This window comes from Humulus lupulus, chromosome 4, assembly GCF_963169125.1.
Source record: "Humulus lupulus chromosome 4, drHumLupu1.1, whole genome shotgun sequence".
NCBI classification, from domain to species: domain Eukaryota; kingdom Viridiplantae; phylum Streptophyta; class Magnoliopsida; order Rosales; family Cannabaceae; genus Humulus; species Humulus lupulus.
In genome coordinates, this window is record NC_084796.1 from 13,290,284 (window position 1) to 13,303,559 (window position 13,276).

The 13,276-nt window shown below is 30.4% G+C and overlaps 1 pseudogene; it reads left to right on the forward strand.

The window, feature by feature from the left end:
- Nucleotides 1–1,875: 1,875 nt before the first annotated feature.
- Nucleotides 1,876–12,335, forward strand: LOC133829992 (uncharacterized; annotated as a pseudogene).
- Nucleotides 12,336–13,276: the final 941 nt, after the last annotated feature.

The window sequence follows — 13,276 nt, forward strand, 5'->3', positions numbered from 1 at the left end:
ATAATTGGAATTGAAATGTTTTCCTTTCAATAAAATATGTAGTAATTAAGAGGTTATTCTTATAATCTTGGATGGGTCGAACCCAAACTAATAAACTCTTATGCTATAAAATCGGCATTTGTGAAATTGTATTTGACAATAATTTTAATATATTAAATTTAAAATTTTTGTCTAACATGATTTTTGGCACGCCCAGTGAGACCCATTCTCCTTTTCATCTCCAAATATGATGATTTTACAAATTCAAAATTTTAGTGCTAACCTTGTTGTTTCTATTACAGGTTAATAGGTTTCTGAGTATTCTATATATATATATAAGTGAAATATGTATATAATAATATATATTATATAATTAGAAATGTCATATAGTACACTTATAATAAATGTTATGTTATAATGTTAGAAGATTAATACGATATATATATATCAAATGTTAGTATATATATTATATAGTTACAAATGTCAAATATAATAGGTTTGTAATAAATGTTATGTTATTATATTATGTTAGAAGATGAATCAAATAAATATAGTTACAAATGTCAAATATAGTAGGCTATAATAAATGTTATGTTATAATATAATGTTAGTAGCTGAATATGTTATATTTATGGCTGTCTGATTTCTACTTTTGAAAATGTCACTTTTAATACTTTCTAATAAAGTTATTTGACCAGATATAAATTTATAGCTAATATTATATTCTTCGTTTAATAACTGGATATGATGTTCGTCAAAAGCGTTTACTATATTTTGTGATAAATTATCAAACTGATTATCTAAGCTTTCTTTTAGTTCATTTATTAATATATCTATATTATTACTATCTATACTGAGTTGACTGAGTTTATTGGTATATTTTTCTATGTCTCTAGGTACGTTCATAGATTTCTGCTATTTTTAGTTTATAATAACTTCTTATATATAGTTTATAATTGATTATAAAAATAGTTGTTCTTATAGATATGAAAAAGACTTAGCTTTGGAGAATAAAATTTATATTCATATGATATATGATAGTAGAGTGTGGAAGGAATATTTTTACTGAAACTGCAATTCTCCTGAAAAATCTTCTTATCATGTAAATTTATTATTTTCTCATATAAAAGGTGACGTATCTATGCATATTCATATCTAGGGTGTACTTCAACACAACTTTTAACAAGCCTATCAATGGCATAAACAAGTTTAATGAAGAAATGCCTAGATCCTATTATATGCAGTAACCAATGCTTTTATCCTTTTGAAATAATTTAAATACCTGATAGAACATCCTTGAGAAAACTTAAAATTTCTGAAAAAAGATTCACCTTCTCCTTCTACTATCGCAAGGTATTTTAACAATGGTAACCTATTTTGTTAATAAACTTATAAAATATTATCATGAAATTTCCATAATAAATATCAAATCAATCGTTATAAACAAAATATAAATATATTAAACCTAAAACACACATGCAAATCTTAATAAAAACAGTAGTGGAAAACAACTCAATTTAATAGAGTTAACAACAATCAACAAATTTTGCATGACATGGTATTTTCCAATGCACCCCTAAAATGTTTAGTTGACAAAGTGATCATTCGAGTAAAAGGACAGAAGGGAATCATTGCATTTTTTTTCAAAAAAAAAAAAAAAGAAAGTCATTGACTGAGGTCAACGGTGCATCCAATCCAATCAGTGTTCAAATCGTGTGGAAAATTTTCATTTATCGTACAATACCTCTCTTTCCATTCCTTTTCCTTTACTTCCTCCCGAAGATTTTATTTATTTATTTATTCATTTTTTAAATATTAATAAAACTAAACAAATTTTAATCAAATGCACATAATGTTCTTCTAATATAAATAGAGAGAGCCAGTGCAAAGCTCAGTCTTATAGAGTCTTTCTCTCTGTTTTCTTGCTCTGCTCTGCTAATTCTTCAAATTTAATACTGAGTTTTTTATCTTTGAACGTACGGAAATGGCGATGGAGAAGGCGAAAGAGCACGTTGAGGAGATCAGGAGGGACAAGTACTCCATTGGAGGTAAACCTAATACCTTAACTGAGGATCTTCATCAAGCTTAATGAACCTCTCTGCTGAACTTTACGCTAAAGACGTCCATTTCCTCATGGAGCTCATTCAGGTAACCAAACTATATTTAGAATTTTCCTGCCATTTATCGATTGATTTTCTGGGGAAAATGAACTAAGTAGTTGTTTTGGTGTGGTGTGAAAATATTATTTATTAATTTGTAGAACGCGGAAGATAACGAGTACGTGGAGGGAGTGGATCCTTCGTTGGAGTTCATCATTACGTCCAAGGACATTACGGCCACCGGAGCACCGGCGACGCTGCTCATTTGCAACAATGAGAGAGGCTTTTCCAGGAAAATATTGACTCCATTTGCGGTGTTGGACGTTCTACCAAGAAAGGCAACAGAAAGCGTGGTTACATTGGGGAAAAAGGTACCTCTTAATCTCTCTCTTCTGCACAGTACACACACGCAGTTATGCCATATACTATTACTCACATCAAATTTGGGCCTTGTTGCTAATGTGGATAATAAATAAATTTGTTTCTCTGTCTATTATCTATGATCTATGCATCTCAATATTGATTGTGAAGAGTTTATCAGTTTCCATCTTGACTTACTCAATTTTTTTTTTTAGATTTGGTTCACGTTTAAAGATGGGGAAAAGTTGAGAACTACAATAAAATTAGACACTAAATATATTTAGTTAAACTTTACTTATTATTATCATGAGATTTTCCAAATTATTTTTATTTGAGCACATAATTCTAAGTGTTATTGTAATGTTTATTATATGTGTCATATTATACTTAAATTGGAAATACATTCTAATTGTAGTGTATTTAAGGTGAACAAAAAACATGTAATTGAAATGGTATAATTGGTACATTAATTGAAAATTTGGATACTAAAATAAGAGTTAAAAATAATAGGTAAAAATTAAAGTTGATCATTTAAAATAGGTAGAGTGTCTAATTTTTACTTAAGGATTAGATTATCATTCTTTGTTGTGATGAATTTACAATTTTAGTTTCTCACCACACTCTCACTAATGCATCTCCGGAATTTATTTTTATTTTAGGTATACTTTTGTTTTCCCTTTATTTTATTAGATGCTGTTTGGAACTCATATATCAATTTAATCATTTGGTATTGTGTGTTTTTACAAAATATCGTTTTGGTATTATTTGTTTTTAATAATGCTTATATAGTAAAATCATACATATTTGATAATTTAGACTCAGATTTGATAGATAAAATTTTGTCATTATGACCAAACTGCCATCAATTATATGTAATTAAGTAATTAAATTTAAATTTGGAAGTTATATAAATGAGAGTAGTTTGATTAAATTGGTAAAATTTTATTAATTAATTTTGAATTTAAGGTACCAAATATGTACGATTTTAAAATACACAATACCAAATATGTACGATTTCAAAAAATTGGGTACCAAATAAACATTATTGTAAACACATGGCAAAATGATACTTTGAAAAAACATAGGGTACCAAATGAATACCTACTTTTAATTTTTTTTTTTTCATATTTATGATTTTTTTAAGATTGTTTTACAAAAATATGATCATTTAATTTTTCTACTTTTTATGGTTTTTTTATTTGGAGGTTTTTATTTATAGGATTTTCTTTCCCATAAATTTAAAAATATATATATAATTATGTCACAATTTTTTATCATAGTTATATTTTTTTTTATTTGGAAAGTAATTTTATTCCTATTTTCAATTTGTTGTTTTTTCTTTCAGTTTTTATTATTTTTTCAGTTTTTTTTTATCCTTTTTTTCTTCTATTTTTTCCTTCCAATTTTTTACTTCATCCTTTTTTTATTTTCATTTTTCCTCGATTTTTTTTTTATTAATCTATTTTTTTTCTTTTTTTCTTCAAATTTTTTTAGTTTTATTTCATCTAATTTTTTCGTTTCTTTTTTCTTCATTTTCATATTTATTATTTTCTCCTTCCATTTTTTTTTCTTTTTTTACACATATAAGCTTTATTTCTTCTTCTATTTTTTCTTTTTTATTTCTTTTTTTTCTACTAATTTTTCCTTTATCTTTTTTTTTTCTTTCTATTTTTCCATTATTTTTTTTCTTTTTTTTCCTTTTATTTTTATTCATTCATCTGTTTTTTTTTCTTCCTTTTTTCCTACATTATTTCTTTTCTTTTGTTTTTTCCCATATTTTTTTAGTTTTCTTTCCTATGTTTTTTTTCCTTCTTTTTCTTAATTTTTTTTCTTTTTTTCACACATATATTTTAACATTACATAATTATTTTACTATTTTATTATTTATTATCTTTTATTATTGTAATTGTTTTTTTATAGTTTTTTCCACTATATGTAAAAAAAATTCAAATAAATTTTTTTAGCATTTTCTTTTTCCTGTAACCCTTATAGGAACATCCAAATTTGGAAAGAAAAATAATAAAAATATGAAAACGTGAATGAGTAATCAGTTATCATGATGGCAAACTTCAAATCTAGAAAAAAAATTTATGAAAATTTGAATGGTTAACTAGTTATCCTAGTGGGAACATCAAAATTTGAAGAAAAAAAATATACATATGAAAACTTGAATGAGTAACTTGTAACCCTGATAAGAGCATCCAAATTTGAAAAGAAAAAATAGATATGAAAACATGAATGGATAACTTTACCCTGATAGGAACATTCAAATATGAAGAAAAAAATATGATGAAAATGTGAATGGGTAACTAGTTACCTTAGTGGGAACATCCAAATTTGGAAGAAAAAAAAATTAGATATGAAAACTTAAATGTGTAACCAGTAACGTGATAGAAATATTCAAATTTGGAAAGAAAAAAATAGATATAAAAAACATGAATAGGTAACCAATTACCCTGATGTAGGCATTCAAATTTGGGAAAAAAAAAATCTGATATATAAAAACGTGAATGGGTACCTGGTTACCCCGATGGGAACATCCAAATTTGAAAGAAAAAAAAATTATATATGAAATTACGATTGTTATTAGTTAATCCAAGGAAAAAAAATAGTCATGATCATTAAAAAAAGTAAAAAAAAAAAAAAAAAAAAGAGAAGTTAGATAAAAACTAAAAATAATAAATTGAAAATGTATTTATGATTTAAATTGTAACATTAAATTATGAAAAATCAACATTAAACAATACAAAAACAATAAAATAGATTAAGTTACTTTTTTTAAAATATTAAGTCAATATTGTATAATAAAACTAATATAAAAATAATCAAATAAAAAATACTTAAATAACTAAAATAATTTCCTAATTTAAATCAAATTAATTAAGAGCAAAACTATGACATAATCAATTTTTATACAAAAATATGGAAAACTATACCATAAAATTGATTTTTTTAAAAAGCCATAAAATAAGTTATTTTTGGAAAAAGCTATATTTTTGTAAATTTGTTAAAAAAAACCCATAATAGATGTAATTTTGTCTCTCTTTTTTTTTTTGGATTCTAACAAAAGAAAAGGGTGATTATATATAGGGAAATACACTCTACATCGTTTTTTACAATTTAATTACAAAAATACCATACATAATTGTATTTACATAAATATTGTTAATTTAGTACACTTGTCAGCCTTTTCTTTTCATGGTACCGTATCGTGTTTTGCACATCTATCTCTCTCTCCACCGTGTTTTCAACTTTTTTATTTTTTTATTTTTTAAGTTTCTTACATTCTCTCTTATCCTTAATTTTAAAAAAAAATTCCGACCACACCGCTAGTTGGTTAGATTCAAGAGTTGTATCATCACGACCTACTCTTCAAAATGATCATTTTAATATATGGAAAATATATATTTTTTCGCCGTCGCCAGAGAAGATAATCAGAATAAAAAATAACATTTTAATTTCTTTTTTACATTTTGTTAACAAAAAATAACTAAATTTTAAACTTAAACAAAATTTAATATACTAAAATTTATATTCGTATTTCACATTTAAAAGATATCATATAGTATTCTAAACAACTTTAAAGTTATTTAAAAATATTTCAACTTTTTAAAAATAATTCTTTAAGATATTATTTGATAACTTTTAAATAGAACATAAAAAACTTTTTTTTAATAACTCACTAAGTTTGTTGATTACTTTAAATTTGTGGCTTACTAAAAAAATTAGCTATATATCAAAATGTAACCAATTGGTATCTTAAATGATTTATAAAATGCAACGAAAATGTAGCTTTTAAAAATAACTATGCAGTATACTAAATAATATCATTTTCTAATAAGCTACTCATGATAACTTGGAATTATAAGAGAAACTTTTTATATTATATGATTATTAATTAGTTTTTAAAATAGACTTGAAGGTAACGTAAAAATATATTAATGATAATAAATGTAAATTACATGAGTTACAAAAAAATCTATTAAAAGTTTTCATTTAAAAATTACTGTGTAGTATACTAAATTAATTTTTTTTTAATAAACTATATGGTAACTTATTATCTTATATGACAACTCATTAGATTCTTAAATAAGTTTGAAGGTTACCAAAATGTATCTTAAATAGTAAGATACCATAATATAATATAAAAATAACTAATTGATATATTAAGATGCTACAAATAAGTTTTGGAGGTAACAAAAGCAATTGAAACAATATGATCTAAAAATAAATCTTTTAATAAAAAAAATTGACAAATTGGTATCTTATCGGTATCGTAACTAACCAAAATGTAACTTTTTACAACAATTTTTTTTTAAATCGGGAAGCGAGATTTTCTAAATTTTTTCAAAATTCGGTATGCTATGCTGACGTGAGACTGGTGTTTGTGTAAATAATTTAGTTGAATGTATTTTTGTAAATATTCTATATCTATGTATATAATTATAAATTTCCCTTATATATATTTGTAAAAATGAGAATAGAGAATTTAGATAAAAATGTCCAATATTTAATGTAGCTAGAGTAAGACTTTTCACAAAATCCCAATTTTTTATTTTTTAAAGGGTCCCAATTTTTGGTATAGGAGTTATAGAAAATGTTTTCCTCCTCCCTTTCCTCTGTCTTAGCAGTTCAAGTTCCAAAGAAACCCAAGTTTTGCATTCTTCTGGATGCTTGTCACCTTACTTTTATGCCAATCTAAGCCTCCATGTACCATACCATAATTTATCATGGATGAAAATTTTGATAACGGGTATCCTCCAAAATTTGATTCCTCTTTTAATAAACTTATCTAGGATGTTGCCATGCATGAAAACATGATCCGAGTAATGAAAGCATAAATATTTTATTTTAATATATGTTGTTTTCTTTCTTGATGTTCTGTTTTGATTTGCTGTTGAAGCTAATCTTTATTTATATGTGTACTTTACTTACTTAAATTTTGGTTGTGTTTGCAGGAATTGGGTTCAAGAGTGTATTCTTGATCACAGCTCGACCGTACATATTCAGTAATGGATACCAGATACGTTTTCATGAAGAGCCTTGCCAGCACTGCAATCTTGGCTACATTGTTCCTGAATGGGTTGATGAGAACCCCACTCTCTCTGAACTCAAACAGATATATGGCTCTAGTTCTTCTCTTCCAACCACAATTCTCATCCTCCCAATGAAGCCTGACAAAGTCAAACCAGTGAAGCACCAACTCTCCAGTATTCATCCCCAAATTCTGTTGTTCCTCTCCAAAATCAAGAAACTCTCTGTCAGGGAAGATAATGAAAACCCCATACTCAATACTGTGAATGCAATAGCAATATCCAAAGAGACAGATTTTAGGCAGAGGAAAAACATTGATGCTGAATCTTTCACCCTCCACTTATCAGCAGAAGAGAATGGAGCCGAAAAAGAATGCATGTTCTACATGTGGAAACAAAAGTTTCCAGTTCGACCGGAAAATAGAGAGGAAGAGAGATCAGAAATAGAGGAGTGGGCAATCACGCTGGCATTTCCATTTGGAGAGCGGCTTCAGAGAGGAACACACTCACCTGGGATCTATGCATATCTTCCTACGGAGATGGTCACAGACTTTCCATTTATTATTCAGGCTGATTTTCTCCTAGCATCCTCAAGGGAGACAATTCGCTTAGACAGCAAGTGGAACCAAGGAATTCTTGGATGTGTGCCTACCGCTTTCGTAGACGCATTTAAATCTATGGTGAAAACAAGTGAAGATGCACCAGTGTGGAATTTGCCTGATAAGTTCAGGTTTTTACCTGTCAACCCGTCCAACCAGTCCAACCATGAAGAGCTAAATGTTGTGAGGAACGCAATCAAAGCAAAGCTACTTGAACAGGACATAATTCCGAGTGAAATGCCGATGGAGCAGAAATTCTTCCACAAACCCCGCGAAGTGGGAAGGCTTATGCCTGATTTCTGGTGTATTTTAGACAAGGCGAAAAAAGAAGGGGTGAGTATGCTCAAACTCCCTTCCCATGGCATCTATATATTGAGCTCATCATTTGACAGAGAAGAGTATGATCACATACTCAATTTTTTGGAAGTCCAACAAGTTGATAATGAATGGTATGCGAAGTGCATTCAGGGTTCTAATCTTGCAGATGGAGTCTCTGACCATGTCTATTTGGAGCTTCTATTGTTTATTGCTGATAATTGGAGTTCCAAATTTCACTGCACGAACATCAAGAATATACCACTTGTAAAATTTGAAGATCATAATGGGAATATCTCTATGTTCAGCATCAGTGAATCTATAACCTGGGATCGTAAGAGTCTGGTTTACCTATCTCATCTTTCTTGTCAAACCTCTTGGTTGATCAAGTGGAACAAGGAATTTGGGTCTGTGAGCAATCTCTTTTTCATGCCAGAAATCACACAGGAAGTAATATGGTCATTCCCCAGGAAAGAGACATTATTGAAATGGCTTCAAGATTATGTGAAGATTGGTGTCATTGAGGTTAATGATTATGCAGTTCTCCTGAGTGAATCTGTTTATAAAGAGCGGAAGCTTGCTATATTGTATGCTCACTTCTTGTATCATTCAATGTTAAAGAAGCATCTCATTGCGTATCAAGTGGATCAATTGTGTAGCATTATGCCACTGGTTGACAGCTATGGGTGTGTCATCACTCAACGAAGCGGAGTTCTCGTTCCTGCTGAAGAAAGCTATGTTGGTTCTTTCAAACTTGTGGAGAGGAGAAGGCTATGTTGAATTGCATGTCGACTATTTAAGCCCATGTCGTCATGCTGGTATATTGATTACACAAGAAAATGAGCTCATTAGTTTCCTTAAAACTCATGCTAAAGCGCGTGATGTTCCTTGCATATCTCCTCCCGATGCTCGGATCCCTGCTGTATCAGGAGTACTTACCAAGCCAAACACATTCTTGCTTTTGGATTGGATTCGTTACTTTATTCGGGAACGCATCTACATCCCCGACAAGTTCTTGATGAGTATAAAAGAACATAGCTGGCTGAAAATCACTTTGAATGGCTTTTCTGGTTCAAGACCACCTCCACAATCGTTCCTGCATAGCAGCTCATCCTATTCATGGGAAAGCCTTCTGCAGAATGAATCAGTGCTTGTTGATATTCCTTTGATTGACCTTAATTATTATGGTGAAGAGATAAAGGACTACAAGGAGGAGCTGAAAAAAGTTGGAGTTATGTCAGAGTATGGTGAAGCTTGTCAATTTATAGGAAAACATTTCATGTCTCTTGCTGCTTCCGGTACCTTGACTAAAAGCAATGTGATTTCAATACTGAAATTCATCAAATTTTTGAGGTCCAAATGTCTTTCTCCGAAGGAATTTATCAGCAGTATTAAGCATGGAAAATGGTTAAGGACATCTAATGGTGACAGATCTCCTGTTGAGTCTGTCTTGTTTGATGAGGACTGGAGGCCTGCATTGGAAATCAGTTACACTCCTTTTATTGATGAGGATTACTATGGTGGAGAAATCCGTTCATATAAACAAGAACTTGAATTGCTTGGTGTGACAGTGGATTTCAGTGGGAACAGTGAGACTACGACAAGAAGTCACCAACTTGTTGTTGACTACCTAAAGCCGTCTTCTTCTTTAAGGTCTCTTACAGAAAATGCTCTGTTTTTTATACTGAAATGCATGAGTCGTTCAAATTCATCTGAAAAAATTGTTAGCGTGCTAAAAAATACAGTTTGTTTGAAGACAACAGTTGGTTACATGTCACCCAGCAAATGCGCCTTATGTGACCCTGAATGGGGTTGCCTTCTTCAGGTGTTCAATGATCTTCCAGTCATGGATCAAAATTTCTATGGAGAAAACATCTTCACTTACAGAAACGAGTTGAAGCAAATTGGGGTGCTGGTCGACTTTGAGGGAGCCACAAAACTATTTGCTGGTCGGTTTAAAGAACAGGCTTCAAAAAAATCCATTTTCAAAGAGAATGTCATTTCATTTCTCTCATGCTACAGACGGCTAAAGGGTAATTCTCAAAAATTCCCTAAAGAGTTTAAAGAGTGTATCCGCAATGAGAAGTGGCTGCGGACTCGCCATTGTGATTATTACAGGTCTCCAAAGGACTGCATTCTCTTTGGTTCTGATTGGGAGTCCATCTTTCCCATTGCTAGCCTTCCTTTCATCGACGATAGTGAACATTGGTATGGCAATGACATTTATGAGTATAAGAAAGAGCTGAAGAGTTTAAGAGTAGTTATTGATTTTAAGGACGGTGTTGATATTGTAGCTACTTGTCTTCGTTTTCATGATGTCAGTCGTATCACTCCTTCAAATGCACTTTCGTTGCTGGAATGCATCAAGATTTTATTGAAGAAAGCAGACTACAGCTTTCCTGAGAATTTCTCGAAAGAGATTTCCAAAGAATGGTTAAAGACAGATGTTGGTTATAGACCTCCTTCAGAATGCTTGCTGTTTGATTCCAAATGGGGGGAGTGTCTGAAAAAGATGGATGGACCGTTTATTGATGAGGATTTTTATGGCTCTCAAATTGCTTCATATAAAGAAGAGCTCAAGGCAATTGGAGTGATCGTTGATGTGGAGAAAGGATGTCAATTACTTGCCAGCCAACTTGTTTTTCATACTGAATTTTCAAGAATCCTAAGGATATACGATTACTTGAGTAAATTCAAGTGGGAACCTACAAGTGAGATGGAGAAAAAGATATGGATCCCAAATGGTAGTCATAAAGGGGTTTGGGTTAGTCCAGAAGATTGCGTAATTTCTGACAAGAGTGAGCTATTCAGTTTGCAGCTGACCATCTTGGACAAATACTATGATGATCACAATCTTTTCTTCTTCTCTAGTGCTTTTCAAGTCAAAAGCAGTCCTAGTATTGAGGACTACTGTAAGCTTTGGAAGGTTTGGGAGAAATCGGGACACGCATTGTCACATGATGAGTGCTGCAAATTCTGGAGTTACATTATCAAACACTCATCTTCAAAGGCAGAAAAAGACCTTCGTGATAAGCTGGAGAAAGTACCTGTCAACTCATGCTCCAATAGCATTGTCTTGGTGGACAAGCATGATGTTTTTGTCGCTGATGATCTTCAACTCAAGTATCTTTTTGAACAGTCTTCTTCTCACCCCATATTTGTTTGGTATCCTCAGCCTAGCATGCCTAGTCTCCCTCGTACTAAGTTGCTTGAAGTTTTCCAGAAGATCGGTGTTCGCACTATCTCTGAATCGGTTAAGAAAGAAGAGGTTTCCATAGCGAAAGGCGCTGAAAATGAGCAGGTGATTCCAAGAGATGCTTTGATTGGGAAAGGTTTGATAAAGCTTATACTTGGGTTTCTAGCTCATCCTTCCCTCAACATGGATGCTAAAGAGAGGCATGAAGCCGTGGAAGGTCTTCTCAATGTCACTGTTCTTGAGACAGTTGAACCAATTGATGTAAGCTATAATCTGTCATTGTCTTCTGGGAAAAGTCTGAATGTGAGAGCCAGTCGTATGTTGAGATGGGACAAAGAGAGCTCCAAAATCTTCACTCAGAAGATGGACATGTCTAAAGGGCCTGGAAATCTTATTGAGCGGGCTACATATTTCTCTCAAGTGATATCTGAAGGTGTGCTGTGGCAGAACAGTGACCATATAGATGCACTCTCTGAGCTGCTCAAGTTGGCCTTTCTGCTGGAATTTAACGAAGAAGCAGTGACATTTTTAATGAAGTCAAAGAATTTGCAAAATTTCTTGGAGGATGAGGAGTTCATTTCTTCTGCCTTCTCTTCCGTCTAGGTATGCTTGGTAACTTTGAATATGCTTTAGTATGTATGGATCAGTCTACTTCTGTAACATTCCTCTTAAATAGTTCTCTTAACAGTTTTTGTATGTATATATATTTTTGGATGAGTAAAATAATCTCTTCAATAAAAGCGTATTTGCCTATCAGTTTGAACAAAGAAACTAAGCCATAAGATACCAATTCCAAGTAGAAAGCATACTTCATATAACTAAGTGATTTTCTTTTAGTAGAAACTCAAAGTTCCCTTGTAAACAAATTTTGGTTGAGATTCAGAGCTGAAAGTTTTTGATATATGTCTTAAATACTGAAAAAAATTCAACATTCGACAGAGTTATTGTTTTAGACAAGTTGCTTATATTATGAAGAAATGACTCAGGGTGCTCATTTTGGTCTTGAAACTCCAAATGAGAAATCTCTCAAATCGTCAACAATAAAATATTAATATTCTTTATCAAAATCAACTAAACACATATACATATACATATTTGATAATTATTGGCAAAAATCAATGTTTTGTAAATTATAGTAAAATAATACAAGTTTACTGTTTTTCAGCATAAATGCCCCCCCTGAATTTTTCATTGTTTGAAAATTCAGTTCTTGATCATTTTTTTTAGCAATCGAGTTTTTGGATTTCAATAACAGTAGCAACTAAATCATTTTAGTTGATTTTCAAATAAAATTATAATTTTTTTATGGATAATTTTGATAATTTTTTTTTAAAATATTATACATTTCCAAATATTTTTGGAATCTTTTTAAAATATAACATTTTAATAGTTAATATATAAAACAAAATATGGCATTCCATATGTCTAACTTGTACTTGAATTATTTTTAAAAAATCATACTTTATATGATTTTTTTGACAGTTAACTTTTAAAAAAATTAACATTCTCGTTTGTATTAACTATGAATTTAAAAACAAGCATATTAAAGTTGAATAGTTAAAAAAAATTACTTGGCTCATTTAAATAGGTAAAAGTAGACTCTACAATATATATATATATTAATATATATGGAAGACTTTTCAATGGTTATTACCCATAGATAGGTACTAACAATTATGATGATGCGACAGCATA